Source organism: Gorilla gorilla, chromosome X, assembly GCF_029281585.2.
Source record: "Gorilla gorilla gorilla isolate KB3781 chromosome X, NHGRI_mGorGor1-v2.1_pri, whole genome shotgun sequence".
Classification (NCBI taxonomy): domain Eukaryota; kingdom Metazoa; phylum Chordata; class Mammalia; order Primates; family Hominidae; genus Gorilla; species Gorilla gorilla.
The window spans coordinates 112,661,336-112,682,866 of record NC_073247.2 but is presented as its reverse complement, the minus strand read 5'-3'; the positions used below and the strand labels follow the sequence as shown (position 1 = coordinate 112,682,866).

The window sequence follows — 21,531 nt, the reverse complement described above, 5'->3', positions numbered from 1 at the left end:
AGATGGAGGCAGAGAGATTTGAGGATGCTATGCTGTTGGTTTTAAAGATGGAGGAAGAGGCCACGAACCAAGGAATGCGAGAAAGCAGCTTCAGAAGCTGGAAAAAGCATGGAAATATTCTCTCATAGAACCTCCAAAAGGAACATGGCCCTTCTGACATGTTGATTTCAGCCTTGTGAAACAGATTTCTAACTTCTGATCTCCAGAACTGTTAAGAGAATAAATGTGTGTTGTTTTAAGCCACCTTGTTTTTGGTAATTTGTTACAGCAGCACTAGGAAACAAATACAAAAGGAAAGATGACTACTTGATGCTTTAATGTCATGTTAGGATAATTTTTTTAACAGGCCTCTCTGAGGGTCATCTGACTCTCTAGGTCTAGATAATTGCAATTTAACACAATTGATGAGATGCCAGTCATTTTACAATTCTGTAAAACTGGCAAGATGCAGTGACATTGTTTTCTGTCCACCTAAAGAAGACATCACAGGGAGAAGGGGAGGGATGAATAAGTGGAGCACAGAGGATTTTTCAGGGCAGTGAAATTACTCTGTATGATACTACATTGGTGGGTACATATCATTACATATTTGTCCAAACCCATAGAATGTACAACATCAAGAGTGAACCTTAATGTAAACTATGAACTTTGGGTGATTATGATGTGTCAATGTATCTTCATCAATTGTAACAAATGCACTACTCTGATGAGGGATGTTGATGAAGAGGGAGGCTATGCGCTTGTGGGGGGAGGGGATATATGGAAAATCTTCCTACCTTCCTTTCAGTTTTGCTGTGAACCTAAAACTGCTCTTAAAAGTAGTCTTTTTTAAAAGAAAAACCTGGAATATAACATTATTGGATGAAACAATCAATTATGTTAATATTGACAATTGATTTAATAGAACTGTCTTGGCTCTAAAATTGTAATTTTAAATGCATCTTTGTAGAAATGAAACTATATCTTAAACTATATGTTCATTAAATTATTTTTTAAAAGACACCACTATTTTGGTTCTTATTGCCCTGTAGAACATTAACCAGCTTTGATTCTAATTTAGCAATCTCATTTTAGCATTCCTTTGGTGTTTTTACTGACTATATATAAAATACCAGTTTTCATATCCTCTTTTGAGTTGGCTGCCGCCTTACTGGTTTCCTCCTCAATGAGTTAAATAAATCTTTGATACATATGAATTCTCTATTTGTATGAAACTTATGTTTATTTGTTTTAGATTTATTTTGAGAATCATATGTTAACAATGATCCCATTTTTGTAAAATACAAAACCAACAATATGGGGGGGTAGAGGAAAATGTTTCAAGCTTTTTTCAGCAGTTCTGTTTGGGAAGGTGGGAGAGAATACTAGAGATTTCTCCTGTGTTTAGTGTTTTGCAACATTTAGATTTTGTATAAATTTACACGATATTTGTAATCAGAAAAATACATTGCTTTAAAAAGTAAATATGTATGAAAATGATTCACACACAGTGTGTGCCCTCAACAAGTTTAAGATCTGGCTAAAGATAGAGACATGCTTCATTCAACTAAATAGAAATACAAGGCCAGTTATGATAGGTGCCTTTGAAGGAAGAGGGCTATCATCTGTTGAGTGCTTATGAGATACCAAGGGCCATCTTGGATCATTAATATAGATTCATTTTATCATCACAATGACTCTGTGAGGTAGATTCTGTCTCTCTTTTTCATATAAAAAAGCTGAAGCTGAGAGTAACTTGCCCACGGTCACACAGCTACTAAGACAAAGAGCCAGAATTTAAGCCCTGGTCTTATTCCAAAGCTCATATTCTTTCCATTTTACTGTACTACCTCCCATAGATGTTGGGACCCATGGTCTGGACTGGGTAGGACTGAAGTCAGTGAGCATTTTATACTCATTGTTGGTTCTTTAAATTGGGGCAGATCTATTCATACATCACACAGAAAACAGGCAAAAGGCCCCTGTTTCCAATATTTATCCAAACCAGCTCGTGGTTTAGCCTGCTCTATATGGTTCCCTGCCCTCCATGTGCTTATATTCTTGGCTTTGGGCTCCAGCCCTTCTTCCTTTCCTGATCCGTTTGGCTCTGCTTCTCTGGTTTACCAACTTCTACCTGCCTCACTTGATTTTCCAACTTGCTCTTCTCCATTGGATTGGCTCACTTACCCATAAGACCTTCCTTCTGCCAGCCTCAACCCCCAGGTATCAACACCTGCTGGACAAGCTTCCTTGTCTCCCAGCCAGGAGAGTAGGATTAAACAGGCATAGCCAGGTCAGAAAACTTGAACTTCCCTGGGAGTGGCATGGAAGAATCATGTGCTTAGGGGGCCAAGCCAGGAATTCAGCACCAGAGCAGGAAAGCAGGAACTTATTTAATTAAGAATGAAGTTGAAAGCTTTTTAATTTTAATGAAGTCCAGTTTATCAACTATTCCATGGATCATACCTTTGGTATTGTATCTAAAATGTCATCATCATATCCAATGTCATCTAGATTTTCTCCTATGTTATCTTCTAGGAGTTTTATCATTTTGTGTTTTACATTTAAGTCTCTGATCCATTTCGAGTTAATTTTTTGAAGGGTGTAAGGTCTGGGTGTTTTTTTTGTTTTTTGTTTGTTTGTTTGTTTGTTTCTGCATGTGTATGTCTGGTTATTCCAGTATTATTTGTTGAAAAGACCATCTTTGCTCCATGGTATTGCATTTGCTCCTTTACCAAACATCAGTTGACTATTTACATGAGTCTATTTCTGGGCTATCTCTACTGTCCCATTGATCTATTTGTCTACCCTTTCACCAATACCACACAGTCTTGATTACTGTAGCTTTATAGTAAGTCTTGAAATTTGGTAGCGTCAACCTCTTTGTTCTTCCTTTCCAATATCGAGTTGGCTATTCTGGGCCTTTTGCCTCTCCATAAATACTTTAGAATCAGTTTATTGATATCCACAAAATGATTTGCTGGGATTTTGATTGGGATTGTATTCAAGCTATAGAAGAATTTGGGAAGAACTGACAGCTTGACAATATTGATTCTTCTTATCCATGAACATGGACTATTTCTTCATTTATTTAGTTATTATTTGATATCTTCCATCAAAGTTTTGTAGTTTTCTTTATATAGAACTTGTACTTATCTTGTTAAATTTATACTTAAGTATTTTATTTTGGGGGGTGCTAATGTAAATGTACATATGAAAAGATATTTGACATCATATGTCATTAAGGAATTGCAAATTAAAACAACAACAAGATACTACTACACACCTGTTAGAATGTCCAAAATCCAAAACACTGATAATACCAAATGCTGTAGAGCAACAGGAACTCCATTTCATTGAAGGTGGGAATAAAAATGGTACAGTCAGTTTGGAAGACAGTTTGGTAGTTTCTTACAAAACTAAATATACTCTTACCATACAGTCCAGCAATCATGCTCCTTGATCTGTTATAAATTTCAAATTCTACTTGTTCATTGCTGGTATATAGGAAAGCAATTAATTTTTGTATATTAATTTTGTATCCTGCAACCCTGCTATAATTGTTTATTAGTTCCAGTTCCAGCAGTTTTTTGTCAATTATTTCAGATTTTCTGCATAGAAAATTATGTTAACTACAAAGACACTTTTATTTCTTTCTTCCCAATCCATATACAGTTTATTTCCTTTTCTTGCTTTATTGCATTGTCTAGGACTTCCAATATGTTGGAATGCAGTGCTGAGATGAAACGTTCTTGCCTTTTTTTGTTGTTATTTGTCTTTTTGTTTTTTTCCTTGTTTCTGATCTTAGCAGAAAGCTCCAAGTTTCTCACCATGAAGTATGATGTTAGTTGTAGGTTTTTTTTTTTTTTTTAATAGATGTTCTTGGCCAGGTGCGGTGGCTCACGACTGTAATCCCAGCACTCTGGGAGGCCGAGGTAGGTGGATCATGAGGTCAGGAGATCGAGACCATCCTGGCTAACACAGTGAAACCCCATTTCTACCAAAAATGTAAAAAAATAGCCGGGCATGGTGGCGGGCACCTGTAGTCCAGGTACTCGGGAGGCTGAGGCAGGAGAATGGCGTGAACCCTGGAGGCGGAGCTTGCAGTGAGACGAGATCACACCACTGCACTCCAGCCTGGGTGACAGAGCGAGACTCCATCTCAAAAAAAAAAAAAAATAGATGTTCTTTATCAAGTTGAGGAAATTCCCCTCCATTCCTAGTTTGTCAAGCATTTTTATCATGTATGGGTGTTAGATTTTGTCAGCTTTTTTCTGTATGTATTAATAGGATCATATGGTTGCTATTTAGTCTGTTAATATGATGAATTACATTAATTGATTTATAAATGATAGAACAGACTTTCATTCTTGGGATGAATCCCACTTGTTCTTGATATATTATTCTTTTTTATATTGTTGGATTAAATTTGCTAATACTTTGTTAAGAATTTTTGCACCTATGTTCATGAGAGGTATTTGTCATTTTCTTGTAATGTTTTGTCTGGACTTGGTATTACGGTAATGCTGGCCTCATAAAATAAGTTGGGAATTGTTTCCTTCTTTTCCACTTTCTGGGAAAGGTTATAGGCAGTTGGTATCATTTTATATCTTTCATTTCTAATATATGCATATAATGCCATAATTTTCCCCCTCAGCACTGCTTTCACTGCATTCCACAAATTTTGATAAGATGTATTTTAATTTTTATTTAGTTCAAAATATGTTTTAATTTCTAGACTTATTCTTTGACCTGTGAGTTATTTAGAACTGTATTGTTTAATTTCCAAATATCTGGGAACTTCTCAGCTATCTTTCTGTTACTGATTTCTAGCTTAAATTTTTTTTTCTCTGAGAATGCATTTTGTATGATTTCTATTCTTTTAAATGTGTTGAGTGTATTTTATCATCTAAAATGTGATATCTTTTTTTTTTTCAGATGGAGTTTCGCTGTTGTTGCCTAGGCTGGAGTGCAATGGCACAATCTCAGCTCACTGCAACCTCCACCTCCTGGGTTCAAGCAATTCTCCTGCCTCAGCCTCCCAAGTAGCTGGGATTACAGGCATGTGCCACCACGCCCGGCTAATTTTGTATTTTTGGTAAAGACAGGGTTTCACCATGTTGGTCCGGCTGGTCTTGAACTCCTGACCTCAGGTGATCCACTCGCCTCAGCCTCCCAAAGCATTGGAATTACAGGTGTGAGCCGTCATGCCCGGCCTCAAAATGTGATATCTTGATGAATGTTCCATGTGCACTTAGGCAGAATGTATTCTGCTGCTGTTGGGTGAAGTGTTTTGTAAATGTCCATTAGGTCAAATTGGTTGATAGTACTGTTAAGGTCATCCGTATCTTACTAATTTTCTGTCTGATCTTTAAATTACTGAAAGAGGGGTATTGAAATCTCTCACTTGTGGATTTTTCTGTTTCTCCTATCAGTTTTACTAGTTTTCTTTCATGGATTTTTAGGCTGTGTTGTTGCATGCATGTTTAGGATGGTATGTATTCCTGGAGAATTGACCATTTTATTATTATGTAATGCCTCTTTTGTTCAAAGACTGTTTTTTTCTGAAATTAATATAGCTACTCCAGTTTTATTTTGCTTAGTGTTTGCATGGTATATCTTCATTCTTTAATTGTTAACCTAATTCTTTAAATGTAAAGTGAATTTCTTATAGACTGCTTACATTTGGGGCTTTTTCTCCCGTTATTCTTTCTTTATTATTTACACTTATGACACATGATATATACACACATATGTATATAGATAGATACATACATACAAACCAATGGCACCAACTTTGGTGTACATCAGAGTTACTTAAGGAGCTCGTTAAAAATGGAGATTGTGGGCCAGGTGCGGTGGCTCACGCCTGTAATCCCAGCGCTTTGGGAGGCCAAGGCAGGCAGATCACGAGGTCAGGAGATCGAGACCATCCTGGCTAACACGGTAAAACCCCGTCTCTACTAAAAATACAAAAAAATTAGCCGGGCGTGGTGGCACGTGCCTGTAGTCCCAGCTACTCGAGAGGCTGAGGCAGGAGAATCGCTTGAATCCGGGAGGCAGAGGTTGCAGTGAGCCGAGATTGCGCCATTGCACTCCAGCCTGGGTGACAGAGTGAGACTTTGTCTCAAAAAAAAAAAAAAAAAAAGGAGATTGTGAAGCTGGGTCTCGAGGATAGGGGCCAGAGGTCCTACATTCTCAAACCCCCCTTCCCCTTAAGGTGTTTTTATATATATGATAGATTCAGTCTTTGAAAACCAGTAGGACATACATTCTTTTTTTTCTTTTTTTTAATTTTACAGAAGCGAGGTCTCGGTATCTTGCCCAGGCTGGTCTCGAACTCCTTAGCTCAAATGATTCTCCCACCTCGGCTCTGCAAAGTGCTGGGATTTTAGGTGTGAGCCACCATGCCCTGCCAGGACATACATTCTTAAAATGATATCAAATATTAAATTATGGATATGATCATTCTTTATTACTTGAGGACAAGAAAAAGTAATTGTCAAAGACAACTGAGATTTTGAGTCCAGGTAGCTTGGAGAGGAAAGGTAATATTAGTGAAAAAATAAGGACTGGGGCTGGGTGTGATGGCTCACACCTGTAATCCCAGAACTTTGGGAGGCCAAGACAGGAGGATCACTTGAGCCCAGGAGTTCGAGACCAGCCTGGGCAACATAGTGAGACCCCCATCTCTACAAAAAATAAAAAATTATCCTGACTAATGGTGCACACCTGTAGTTCCAGCTACACCAGAGGCTGAGGTAGGAGGATCACTTGAGCACAGGAGGTTGAGGCTGCAGTGAGCTGAGATTGTGCCTCCCAAAGTGCTGGGATTACAAGCATGAGCCACTGCACCCGGCCAAGTCTTTCAGTTTTGTTTTTCTTTTCCAAGATTATTTTGGCTATTTGGGGTCTTTTGCAATTCCGTTTAAAATTTACAATCATGTTTTCCATTTCTGCAAAAATGATGGCTGAGATTTTGATAGGGATTGCATTGAATCTATAGATCACTTTGAGTAGTATTGTCACCTTAATATTAAATCTTCCAATTCATAAACATGGGATATTTTTCAATTTATTTAGGTCTTCTTTAATTTCTTTCAACAACGTTTTATAATTTTCATTGTACAAGTCTTGCCCTTCCTTGGTTTAATTCACTCCTATGTATTATTTTTTATGCTATTGGAAATGAAATTGTTTTCTTAATTTCACTTTTACATTGCTTCTAGTGCATAGAAACACAACTGAATTTTTGTGCTGATCTTACACAGCACAACAGGTTACAACCTGTAACTTTGTTTGTTAGTTCGAATTGCTTTTGTGGATTCTTTAGAAGTTTCCATATATAAGATCAAGTCATCTGTGAATAATTTTACTTCTTCCTATTCCATTTGAATGGGCTTTCTCAATTTCTCTCTCTCTTTTTTGAGACAGGGTCCCACTCTGTCACCCAGGCTGGAGTGCAGTGGCATGATCTCGGCTCACTGTATCCTTTGCCTCTCAGGCGCCAGTGATCCTCCCCCTCAACCTCTCAAGAGGCTGGGACTACAGGCCCGTGCCACGACACCCAGCTAGCTTTTGTATTTTTAGTAGAGATGGAGTTTCACCATGTTGGCCAGGCTGGTCGGGAACTCCTGACCTCAAGTGATCCGCCTGCCTTGGCCTCCCAAAGTGCTGGGATTACAGGCATGAGCCACCACGCCCGGCCTGTTCTTAGTATTCTCTTAAGACAGTTTATTTAAAATCTTTTGCTAGTAATTCCACTACCTGGGTTTCCTCAGGAGCAGTTTCATTCATTTCTTTACTCTTGTATACATATGGACCATGCTTTCTTGTTTCTTTGCATGTTTCATTATTTTTTTGTAGAAAACTGGATACTTTGAGTATTAAAAGTTGAAACTCTGGAACTCGGATTCTTTTCTATTGCAGGATTTTTGTTTCTGCTTGTTGTGGATTGTTGTTTGTTTAGTGACTTTTCTAAACTACTTGTTAAAGTCTGATTTCTTTGCTACATGTGGCCATGAAGTCTGTGTTCCATTAGCTTAGTGGTCAGCAAGTGTTTTGATGAAGTTTTCTTCTTAATGCCAGGAGTCAAAAATAAATAAATAAATAAATAAAAGAGAAAAAGAAACTAATGCTCTTCCAAGCCTTGTAGATTGGGTCTTTTTCGGGGGGTAGTCTTTCAATGCTTAGCCAACACATTTGCAACTATGCCTCAGACTTCATGTCCTGCTTGTGTGGAGTCTGATGGTCAGCCACCCATGAAAGCTTAAGGTTCTCTCAAACCTTTACAGAGCATGTGTTCAACCCTGGGCATGTGCATGGCCTTCTTGTTTTTTTCTTTTGTTTAGGTGGGAGCTTTTGAAATCCATTATTCCCCTCGGTATCTCCTTTCCTAGCCTCCTCCTTCCCATTCTTTTCAGTCTGTCTATTGCTTGTCCTAAGTGCTATCTCTTGCCAAGGCTGCTGTGAAATGCTTTTGGCAAATCTTCCCAGTAAGCTGCTCCAGACCTTGGAACATTTCAAGTCAGTTGAAAAAAAAAGGCAAGCCCTTGCACCCTTCCTTCAGGGAGTCACCAGACAGATCAAAATACACATCCACAATGAGAATAGGTCTGTATTGTTTCCTCTGGCGAAAGCAACTTGCACCAAGAATGTAGGCTGCCGTTTTCATAGGTGCCACTGATCTGGTGAGTGAGGACAGCAGACAGGCAATTTTCAATGCCAGAGTCTTCAGTTATTACAATGTAGCAGCTTCTTTATTCATTAAGCTTTCCCTTGGTTCGTGTAAATTGTTGACTAGATTCCAGAGTATTGTGAAAGTTGCTTCTGACAGTTTGACAGCTTATTAGTTACCTTTAAGGAGGACAGAACCCTGGAATTATCTACTCCACCATTTTTAGTGACCTCGGCTTTTAATTTTTGTGTAAGGACAGCACTGCCACTCTTAACATGCCTGAGCCAAAACCAGATGTCCCTTCATTATTTTTATGCACAAATTGTCTTATCATTGGCCAGTAGAATCCCCTCCAAAGTGGTTCCTTGTTTTTTTTGACAGAATCCCAGTAATCTTTGATAGCTTCCTTGCTTTCTGCTGCAAGATGTCATAGGCTAATCTCATACATTTACTGACCCCGACCTGGATAGCAATTTCTCCAAAGGATTCTGACTCCTTCAGTGGGAAATGGTATTGAAAGACCAAAGGCTGGGTGCTAAAGGTCTTTTTTTTTTTTTTTTTTTTTTTTTTTTGCTGTTGAGTTGTCATTGCTTCTGGGCTTTTCAGTAGAAAGAACTAGGAAACACACACACACACACACACACACACACACACACACACACACACACATATATATATATATATTTGTGGGATTTTTTTTTTTTTTTTTTTGCCCAGGCTGGAGTGCAGTAATGTGATTTCAGCTCACTGCAACCTCCACCTCCCCGGTTCAAGCGATTCTCTTGCCTCAGCCTCCCAAGTAGCCAGGACTACAGGCATATGCTACTATACCCGGCTAATTTTTGTATTTTTTGGTAGAGACAGGTTTCACTATGTTGGCCAGGCTAGTCTCGAACTCCTGACCTCATGTGGTCCACCTGCCTTGGCCTCTCAAAGTGCTGGGATTACAGGTGTGAGCCACCGCATTTGGCCGAAAAAGATATTTTTAAATGTGAAAAATATAATGAGTTTATAAAGCTATTTCCAATTCAAATTTAATGGTACAGGGTTTTACCCAATTTCTTTATCTTGTACTTGTGTCTTTTTTCTCTTACCCTGACAATCTTTGTTTCTAAGTATATTAACTTCATACTTATTTGCTTAATTCTAAACAAACCAATAATAATTTAAAAATAACAATACCAATATTACTATTAACATTAAGACTATGGAAAGCAGTTTAAGATTTCTTTGTGCTTCATTTTGTCCTTAGATCATATATCATTAGGGATGTACGGTCAAAATATTGTTTTAAAGTAATTTGAAGGTATTCTATTTGTATGATTATGCCACCAACTTGATAAACAGTGAAGTTCATTTGTTTCAGTTTGTTTTCTGTTTTTTGGGATTGATTCTTATTTTCCTTTTGAGTTAATATTATTAAAATTTTTTCTAATAATTTTTTTTACATAGGGTGTCACTCTGTCTTCCAGGCTGGAGTACAGTGGCACAATCACGGCTCACTGCAGCCTCAAACTCCCGGGCTCAAACAATCCTCCTGCCACAGTCTCCTAAAATGCTGGTATTACAGGCGTGAGCCACTGTGCCTGGTCACTTAATTTTATTTTTAATTATGCTTCCAAAGATGAAACTAGTTAACAAGATACATCCAGAGAAATTTAGCTTCCGTTCCTATTACTTCATCCTGTTCCCTCCTTCCCTCAGTTTTGTAAGATTGTGGTTCATACTTTTAATATTTCTTATTTAAAAATATAAGCAAATATATGTATAACCACACATGTATGTGTGTATTTCCCTTTTTGTACACAAAGATGATACATGATAAAAACTGTTCTTTACCTTGATTTTTTTCACTTCATACATCCAGAGATCATTCCATGTGAATATATGAGAATTATTTTCCTTTTTACAACTGTGTATTACTCCATTATGTGGTTATATTGGGTTTTTTCAGTCTTTTAATATTATAAATAATGCCAATAAATAGCACTGGGCATATGTCATTCTGCATTTTTTTCCAGTATGTCTTTGGAATAGATTTCAGGAAGTGAGATTGCTCTACGTATTGACAAGTTCCCCTCCAAATGGGCTATACGATTTTGCATTCCCAGCAGCAATGTGTGAGGGAATCCAGGTCTCTTTATATCTTTCCACAGAGCCAGTGTGGACCAAATTGGTAACTCTGAGTTTTATGGCCTGGGAGAGACTTCACCTCCCTCACCACTCATCCCACAGAAATATACCACAGCTCACATCCTATTATTTTTCCTATTACATACCCTGTGCTTAAAACAAATGGGTTGCCTAGCAGGAATGAGCAACCCTTTGTGGCAAGCCTTGTCTTGTTATGAGCCACTTCTCAAGTTTGCCTGGCTGCCTGTGGCTGAGGAAGGTTCTGAAACATGTTAAACAGCCGTGACAGCCTGATTGCTAATGAGTCTACATTGTCAGCTGCCTACACTAACCAAGTGATCTTGCCCATGAACCTGTGTCTGGAGAGTATACCCCAGTATACACAAGGCAGAATGGAACATCAGATGTTCATGTTTCTGCTTCTCTGAAGTGCTTGCTTTCTATTCATTATTACCAACATTGAAATAGACCCAATGGAGGCCCCGCAAGACAGACCCATCATTGTTTTTGTTGTTGATCTTTCACCTGTGGTGCTGGCCTTCACTTCCATTTGCTGCCTCTCCCTGTGTCTCCTTGGAGCTCTCGCCATCTTGTGGCAGGTCAGCAGGCTTCAGAACGGAAATGTCGACTTTACCTAAGTGTGAAGAAAATCAAATCCAAACTCCTTACCATGCTATACTGTATATGTGCAATGTATACTGTTTATAATTTGCTTCAAAATGCTTCAGTACCAGCTGTGTGATATACCTTATTTCATATATTCTAAAATGCATATCTTTTTCACTTTTAATCACCTCTGAAATTAGGATGAATTTTACCATTAATAATATGTCATAATTTAATTAACAGCAAATTTTCTTTCTGGGTGCAGAAAAGAATGATGAGTCTTACAACCTATGACATTTTGGATTCATGAATTAATTATTTAACAAAATATTGTGTCTGTCTATGAAATGATCTTTTGAAATACCAGCCTAGGCTGGGGACAGTGGAGGTAGGAAGAAGCGGTGGATTTAGTATATACTTTGAAGTGGAGGAGAAACCCGTAATGTTTATTCATACTGATAAACAATTTTTACAATTCATTGTTAATTAGTTTTAATCCACACTCTGGGGGTGGTTAGTTAACATTCGAATTATCCTAATCAGGAATGCATACTCAGGAGTGATTAGTTATTATTTGAAAGATCCTACTCAGGTGTTTACATCCCAGAAGTAATTATACCCCAGGATATTCACTTTTTCTTATCTGAACTTGCACTAACTCAGAAATTCTTATACTTTATTTTTGCCATGGTCCCCTTTGGCCAACTGGTGAACCCATTTCAGAGTCATGCTTTTAATACCCAAAATAAAATACATAGGATTACAATCAAAACCAATTGTGTAAGCCTGTAATTACAGCACTTTGGGAGGCTGAGGTGGCAGGATTGCTTGAGGCTAGGAGTTTGAGACCAGTCTGAAGAACATTGGGAGACCACCCCCCCATCCCATCCCACTCCTCCCCACTGCCTCTACAAAACATTTAAAAATTAGCTGGTCATGTTGCTGTGCACCTGTGGTCCCATCTACTTGGGAGGCTGATTACTCCCCTGCCATCGCTTGAGCCCCAGGGGTGGAGGCTGCAATGAGCTATGGTTACACCACAGGCTGAAAAAAACATAAATGCATTCAAATGCAGTTATCAAAATATTAAAGATACAATTTATGACATTAACATGTGCTTCTTCACCCTCAGCTTTATTAAGGTATGATTGACAAAATTGTATATATTTATGGTGTACAGCATGATATTTTGATATCTGTATGTATTGTGAAATGACCAAGTCAAGCTAATTTAAATATAATTATCTCACATACTTATTATTATTTTGAGACAGAGTCTCGCTCTGTTGCCCAGGCTGGAGTGCAGTGCCGCAATCTCGGCTCACTACAACCTCCCCCTGCCGGGTTCAAGCAATTCTCCTGCCACAGCCTCCTGAGTAGCTGGGATTACAGGCATGCGCCACCATGCCGGGCTAATTTTTGTATTTTTAATAGAGATGGGGTTTCACCATGTTGGTCAGGCTGGTCTCAAACTCCTGACCTCGTGATCTGCCTGCCTCGGCCTCCCAAAGGGCTGGGATTACAGGCATGAGCCACCGCACCCGGCCTACTTTTTAAAAAATTTTTATTTTAGATTCAAGTAGTACATGTGTATGTTTGTTACATGGGAATTAAATGTGTAATGGTGAGGACTGGGCTTCTAGTGTACACATCACCAAAATATTGAACATTGTACCCAGTAGGTAATTTTTCACCCCTTCCTCCTCTCCCACTCTCCCTCCTTTGGAGTCCCCAGAGTCTATTTTCCCCATCTTTATGTCCATGTGTGCCATTTGTTTAGCTTCCCCTTGTAAGTGAGAACATGCACTATTTGATATTCTGCTTCTGTGTTGGTTCACTTAGGATAATGGCCTTCAGCTGCATCCATGTTGCTGCAAATGACATTATTTTGTTCTTTATTGTGACTGTGTAGTATTCCATGATGTATCGCCACCACATTTTCTTTATCCAGTCAACTGTTGGTGGACACTTAGGTTGGTTCCATGTCTTTGCTATTGCACATAATGCTGTGACAAACACATGTGTGCAGGTGTCTTTTTTATACAATGATTTCTTTTCCTTTGGATAGATATACAGTAGTGGGATAGCTAGATTGAATGGTAGTTCCCTTCTTAGTTCTTGGAGATATCTCCATACTGTTTTTTTGTAGAGCTTGTACTAATTTACATCCTCACCAACAGTGATATACTTACCATTTTTGTGTGGTGAGAACATTTAAGATCTACTCTCTTAGCAATTTTCAAGTATATAATACATTATTATTTACTATAGTCACTATGCTGTACAATAGATCTCCAGAACTGATTCATCCTCACTGAAACTTTGTACATGTTGACCAACATCTTTCCATTTCTCCCACCCCAGTCCCTAGTAGTCACTATTCTACTCTCTGCTTCTACCAGCTCAAATTTTCAAGATTCCACACATAAGTGAGATCATGCAGTATTTATCTTTCTGTGCCTGGCTTATTTCACTTAGTGTAATATCCTCTAGGTTTGTCCATGTTGTCACAAATGAAAGGATTTCCTTCTTTTTTTAAAGCTGAATAGTATTCTGTTGTGCATACATACCACATTTTCTTTATCCATTCATCCACTGGTGGACACTTAGTTGATTCCATATCTTGGTTAATGTGAAGAATGCTGCAATGAATTTGAGAGTGAAGGTATGCCTTCAACGTATTGATTTCAATTCCTTTGGATATATACCTGGAATTGGGATTGCTAGATCATATGGTAATTCTGTTTTTAACTTTTTGAGGAACCACTTACTGTTTTTCATAATGGCTGTACTAATTTACATTCCCACTAACAGTATGCAAGGGTTCCCTTTTCTCTATACCCTCACCAACACTTGTTATCTTTCCTGTTTTTGAAAGTAGCCATCCTAACAAGTACGAGGTGATATCTCATTGTGGTTTTGATTTGCTTTTCTGTGATGATTAGCGATGTTGGACATTATTTTTTTATATCCCTGTTGGCCACTTGTTTGTCGTCTTTTGAAAATATTTATTCAGATCCTTTGCTCATTTTTAATTGTTTTTTTTACATTTATTTTAATTTTTTTTAGTTTTAATTTTCATGGGTACATAGTAGGTATATATATTTGTGGGGCACATGGGATGTTTTGATACAGGCATGAAATGTGTAATAATCACATCATGGAGAATGGGGTATCCATCCCCTCAAGCATTAAACGTTTGTGTTACAAATATTCCCATTATACTCTTTTAGTTATTTTTACTTATACAATTAAATTATTATTAACTATAGTCAGCATGTTTTGCTATCAAATACTAGGTCTTATTCATTCATTCAAGCTATTTTAATTGAGTTATTTGTTTTCTTTCTAGTGAGTTGTTTGAGTTCCTTACATATTTTGGATATTAACCCCTTATCAGATATACTGTTTGCAAATATTTTCTCCCATTCTGTAGGTTGTCTCTCTTTGTTGATTATTTCCTTTGCTGTGCAGAAGCTTTTTAGTTTAGTGCAATTCTATTTGTCTAGTTTTGCTTATGCTTTTGGGGTCATATCCAAAAATTTATTGTCTAGACCAATGTCAAGAAGCTTTTAAATTATGTTTTCTTCTAGTAGTTTTGCAGTTTCAGGCCTTATGTTTAAGTATTTAATCCATTTTGAGTTTTTTTAATATAGTATATAAGATAAGGGTCCAATTTCATTCTTCTGCATGTGGATATCCAGTTTTCCCAACACCATTAATTTTTTTAACTTTCTTTCTTTCTTTCTTTCTTTCTTTCTTTCTTTTTCTTTCTTTCTTTCTTTCTTTCTTTCTTTTTCTTTCTTTCTTCTTTCTTTCTTTCTTTCTTTCTTTCTTTCTTTCTTTCTTTCTTCTTTCCTTCTTTCCTTTTTTATGAATAGAGATGGGGTCTCACTATATTGCCAAGGCTGGTCTCAAACTCCTGGGCTCAAGTAATCCACCTGCCTTGGGCTCCCAAAGTGCTGGGATTACAGGCATGAGCACCATGCCTGGCCCCCAAAATCATTTATTGAAGAGACTGCTGTTTCCCCATTGGTACCTTTGTTAAAGATCAATTGACCATAAATGTGTAGATTTATTTCTGGACTCTTATCCTGTTTCCTTAGTCTATATGTCTTTTTTATGCCATTACCGTGCTGTTTTGGTTACTATCTCTCTGCAGTATAATTTGAAGTCGGGTAACATAATTCCTCCAGTTTTGTTCTTTTTGTTCAGGATGGCTTTGGCTATTCTGTGCCTTTTGTGGTTCCATGTGTATGTTAGTATTTTTTATTATTATTGCTGTGAAAAATGTCCTTGGAATTTTGATAGGGATTGTATTGGCTCTATAGATCACTTTGGGTAGCATGGGCATTTTAACAATATTGTGTGTTCTTTTTTATTAACCTAGCAAATAGCACGATCTAGAGCAGGTCTATAATCATCACAATTTTTAAATAGTGATGAGCATAACTGATCTTATGAGATATTTGCAACAGCTATAATGTGATATGAAAATATTTTTGATATATGTTGGTGAGAAAGTTGCAGACACTGATAAGACTGTAATTTGTTGACTACATTCAATTAGAAATGAATAAAAATAAAGGTGTAATTTTTCCCATCAAAGTCCAAAGAGCACCCCTAAATTCTATTCACAGAACCTCAGGGGAGGAAATCTTGTACCAGAGAGTCCATTAATTAGTATAAAGGATGTAAGAAATAATATTTCATTGGTGAAATGAATTCTGTTAAAAATATGTGCAATGGCTAGAAATTTTGTCCATGTACGAAGGTACATGCTTGCATGACTAAAAGATAAAAATCTGGCAAGCCAGCCCAACAGTTCAGCATGTTCTGGAATGACATCTAGGCCTCAGACTTTGTGTGATCCTATATAGAGCCAGCTTGCCAGATGTCCCTAGTGATAATAAATGTTATTTTCAGCCACTACATGTTGGGGGTAATTTGTAACACAGCAATAAATAAATAAAATAAATAAATAGTATCACGTAATAGAAGATTTTCCTGTTCCAACCAGAAGATAGGTTGATCCTGTTACCATAATATTAGGCCAACTATTTCATGTGGATTTTTTATGCAAAGGACTTGCTGGAGTTCCTAAAGATCAGAGCATGTATTAGGTTGGTGCAAAAGTAACTGCAGTTTTTGTCATTGCTTTTAATGGCAAAAACCGCAATTACTTTTGCACCAACCTATACTTGACCCACTTTACAAGGAAAGACTGTGTGACTGTTTTGGTCCCTGATTGCTAATAACTGTATGTGTCGTAGAATTCAGTCTGACAATTACTTTCATTTTAATATTCTACCTAGTAAGGAGGTTGTAGGAGAGGTGACTTATGGCCCTCGCCTACCTCTAATATTCAGAAGCTTCCTAAATCTACCAAAAACAACGAGTTTAGGTCCATTTGCAAAGCCCTAGGTAATCTGACTTTTATCTACCTCTCTGAACTTACCTCTCCCCACCTACCCTCACTTCTGTCCAGCAACTCTGGTTGTATTCGTTTGCTGGGATGCCATAGCAAAGTATCACAAATTGAGTGGTTTAAATACCAGAAATGTGTTGCCTCATACTTCTGGAGGCAGGGTTTGTTCCTTATCAGGGTCTCACTCTGTCGCCCAGGCTGGAGTGCAGTGGCACAACTGTGGCTCACTGCAGTCTCGACCTCCTGGGGTCAGGTGATCCTCCCACCTCAGCCTCCCAGGTAGCTGGGACCACAGGCATGCATCACCACGCCCGGCTAATTTTTGTATTTTTTGTAGAGATGGGGTTTCACCATGTTGCCCAGGCTGGTCCCAAACTCCTGGGCTCAAGCTATCCACTCACGTCAGCCTCTCACGTTGCCGGGATTATAGGTGTGAGCCACCATGACATCTGCCTGGGTTTGTTCCTTTTGGGGGCTGTGAGGAAGAATCTGTTCCATGCCTGTCTCCTATCTTCTGGTGGTTTGCTGGCTATCTTTGGCATTCCTTGGCTTATAGAAGCATCACCCTGACCTCTACCTTCATCTTTGTATGGTGTTCTCCCCATGTGCACGTTTGCATTCAAACATTCCCCCTGTTTTTAGCCAGGCACAGTGCCTCACACCTGTAATCATGGCTACTCGCAAGGCTGACGCAGGAAGATTGCTTGAGGCTAGGAGTTCGAGACCAGTCTGGATGATCTAGGAAGACCCTGTCTCTGAAAAAATTTAAATAAATAAATAAATAAATAAGTAAAAAAAACTTGCCCCCTTTTTATAAGGACACAGTCATATTGGATTAGGAGCCTACCCTACTCCAGTATGACCTCATCTTAACTAATGACATCTATAAGGTACCTATTTTCTTTTTTCTTTTTCTTTTTCTTTTTTTTTTTTTTTGAGATAGAGTCTTGCTCTGTCACCCAGGCAGGAGTGCAGTGGTGCGATCTCAGCTCACTGCAGCCTCCACCTCCCGGGTTCAAGCAATTCCTGTGTCTCAGCCTTCCGAGTAGCTGGGACTACAGGCACGCACCACCATGCCCGGCTAATTTTTGTATTTTTAGTAGAGATGGGGTTTCACCATGTTGGCCATGACTGGTCTCGAACTCCTGACCTCACTTGATCAGCCCACCTCAACCTCCCATAGTGCTAGGATTACAGGCATGAGCCACTGCACCCAGCCAGTTCCCTATTTTCAAATAAGGTCATATTCTAGGGCACTAGAGGTTATGTCTTCAACATATGAATTTTTGGGGAGACACAATTCAACATATAACTCTTGCCTTCTTGCTGTTCCTCTAGCACACTAAGCTGATTTTCATTTCAGGTCCTTTGTACATGGCAAGTCTTTCTGTCTAGAACCCTAAAGAAGCCTGGCTGTTCCCTTCTCAGCATACACATGTTATCTCATATGCCACCTTCTCAAAAAGGACTTCCCTGATCACTCTATTTAAAATAGCCTCTCCAGATACGTTTGTCAGCTTGCTCCTTTCTGCCTGTGGATGCCAACAAAGAAGCATCATTAAAGTCTCTCTTCTCCCTTCCGTTGTGTCTAAGTCAGAGTCTCCTAAAGAGCCCGAATAGCTGAGGAAGCTCTTCATTGGAGAGTTGAGGTTTGGAACAACCGATGAGAGCCTGAGGAGCCATTTTGAGCGATGGGGAATGCTCACAGACTGTGTGGTAATGAGAGATCCAAACACCAAGCACTCCAGGGGCTTTGGGTTTGTTACATATGCCACTGTGGAGGAGGTGGATGCAGCCACGAATGCAAGGCCACACAAGGTGGATGGAAAAGTTGTGGAACCAAAGAGAACTGTCTCAAGAGAAGATTATGAAAGACCAGGTGCCCACTTAACTGTGAAAAAGATATTTGTTGGTGGCATTAAAGAAGACATGGAAGAACATCAGCTAAGAGATTATTTTGAACAGCATGGAAAAATGGAAGTGATTGAAATCATGACTGAGGCAGTGGCAAGAAAAGGGGCTTTGCCTTTTTAACCTTTGACGACCATGACTCTGTGGATAAGACTGTCATTCCAAAATACCATACTGTGAATGGCCACAACTGTGAAGTTAGGAAAGCCCTGTCAAAGCAAGAGATGGCTAGTGCTTCTTCCAGCCAAAGAGGTCAAAGTGGTTCTGGAAACTTTGGTGGTGGTTGTGGAGGTGGTTTCTGTGGGAATGACAACTTTGGTCATGGGGGAAACGTCAGTGGTCGTGGTGGCTTTGGTGGCAGCCATGGTGGTGGTGGATATGGTGGCAGTGGGGATGGCTATAATGGATTTGGTAATGATGGAAGCAATTTGGAGGTGGTGGAAGCTACAATGATTTTGGCAATTACAACAGTCAGTCTTCAAATTTTGGACCCGTGAAGGGAGGAAACTTTGGGGCAGAACCTCTGGCCCCTATGGTGGTCGAGGCCAATACTTTGCCAAACCACCAAACCACAGTGGCTATGGTGGTTCCAGGAGCAGCAGTAGCTATGGCAGTGGCAGAAGATGTTAATTAGGAAACAAAGCTTAGCAGGAGAGGAGAGCCAGAGAAGTGACAGGGAAGCTGCAGGTTTTTTTTGTTTTGTTTTGTTTTTTTAGTTTATTTATTTATTTATTTTGGATGATTCGCATAACATAAAATTCACCATATAAACCATTTAAAATGCACAATTCAGTGGTTTTTAGTATATTCACAATGTTGTAATCACACCTATTTAACTTCAGAATATTTTCATCACCCCAAAAATAAACCGTGTGCTTCCCAATTTCCCCCTCCTCACATCCCCTGACAACCACTAATCTACTTTGTGTGGATTTTCCTTTTTTTTTTTTTTTTTTTTTGAGACAGAGTCTCACTCTGTCACCCAGGCTGGAGTGCAGTGGTGCAATCTCGGCTCACTGCCAGCTCTGCCTCCCGGGTCCACGCCATTCTCCTGCCTCAGCCTCCCGAGTAGCCGGGACCACAGGTGCCCACCACCATGCCTGGCTAATTTTTTGTATTTTTAGTAGAGACGGGATTTCACCATGTTAGCCAGGATGGTCTTGGTCTCCTGACCTCGTGATCCACCCGCCTCGGCCTCCCAAAGTGCTGGGATTACAGGCGTGAGCCACCGCACCCGGCATTTTTTTTTTTTTTTTTGAGACAGAGTCTTGCTCTGTTGCCCAGGCTGAAGTGTAGTGGTACGATCTGGGCTCACTGTGACCTCCACCTCTCAGGTTCAAGCAATTCTCCTGCCTCAGCCTCCTGAGTAGGTGGGATTACAGGTGTGCACCACCATGCCCAGTAATCCTTGTATTTTTAGTAGAGACAGAGTTTCACCATGTTGGTCAGGCTGGTCCTGAACTCCTGACCTTGTGATCTGCCTACCTTGGCCTCCCAAAGTACTGGGATCACAGGCATGAACCACCACACCTCGCTTTTTTTTTTTTTTTTTTTTTTGAGACAGAGTTTCACTCTTTTTTGTTTTTGTTTTTAGACGGAGTCTCGCTCCGTTGCCCAGGCTGGAGTGCAATGGTGCGATGTTGGCTCACGGGAACCTCCGCCTCCCAGGTTCGAGCGATTCTCCTGCCTCAGCCTCCGAAGTAGACGGGATTACAGGCTCACCCCATGACACCCAGCTAACTTTGTATTTTCAGTAGAGACGGGGTTTCACCATGTTGGTCAGGCTGGTCTTAAACTCCTTACCTCAGTGATCCACCCACCTTGGCCTCCCAAAGTACTGGGACTACAGGCATGAGTCATCACGCCCGGCCTCTCCAGCTGGGTTTGGTCAATGAGGAGGGACTGGCAAGAATTTTCAGAAAGGGCAGAGAATGAAGTAAATTAGCCCGGCTAATTTTTGTATCTTTAGCAGAGACGAGGTCTCACCATGTTGGTCAGGCTGGTCTCAAACTCCTGACCTCAGGTGATCGGCCTGCCAGGGCCTCCGAAAGTGCCGGGATTACAGGCGTGAGCCACCGTGCCTTGCCTGACTTAACTGCTTACTATTGATTAAGATCAAGTCTCTGTAAAGTTGCATATTAACTTGCAGACTTCTTTCATGCAAATGTTTTCTGTCTGGTGGAAAAGATAATCCCAAAGCTAACAGTTGTGTTTCCCTATGGGGTATCAACCAGTGTTGTATCTAATTTAGTAATCTTATTCTAAAATTCTTTTAGTATCAATATCTATCTTTCAGATTTTCCTCTGAACCTACTTACCATACTGCTGTATGCTCATTAATGAGTTAAATACAAATTTTAAGACCTGGCATGGTGGCTCACGCCTGCAATCCCAGCACTTTGGGAAGCCGAGGCAGGCGGATCCCTTGCACTCAGGAGTTCAAGACCAGCCTGGCCAACATGGCGAAACCCCGTCTCCACTAAAAACACAAAAATCAGCTGGGCGTGGTGGCACATACCTGTAATTCCAGCCACTCAGGAGGCTGAGGCAGGAGAACCGCCCGAACCCAGGAAGCAGAAGTTGCAGTGAGCAGAGACTGCACCACTGCACTACAGCCTGGGAGACAAAGTGAGAATCCATCTAAAAAAAAAAAAAATTCATTGGTGCTCGCTTTATATTTTGTATGAGTCAGATTTTTTTTTTTTTTTTTTTTTTTTTGAGATGGAGTCTCGCTCTTTCGCCCAGGCCAGACTGCAGTGGTGCTATCTCGGCTCACTGAAAGCTCCGCCTCCTGGGT

The 21,531-nt window shown here is 39.6% G+C and overlaps 1 pseudogene; it reads left to right on the top strand.

The window, feature by feature from the left end:
• Positions 1-11,058: 11,058 nt before the first annotated feature.
• Positions 11,059-19,418, top strand: LOC115932101 (heterogeneous nuclear ribonucleoprotein A1-like; annotated as a pseudogene).
• Positions 19,419-21,531: the final 2,113 nt, after the last annotated feature.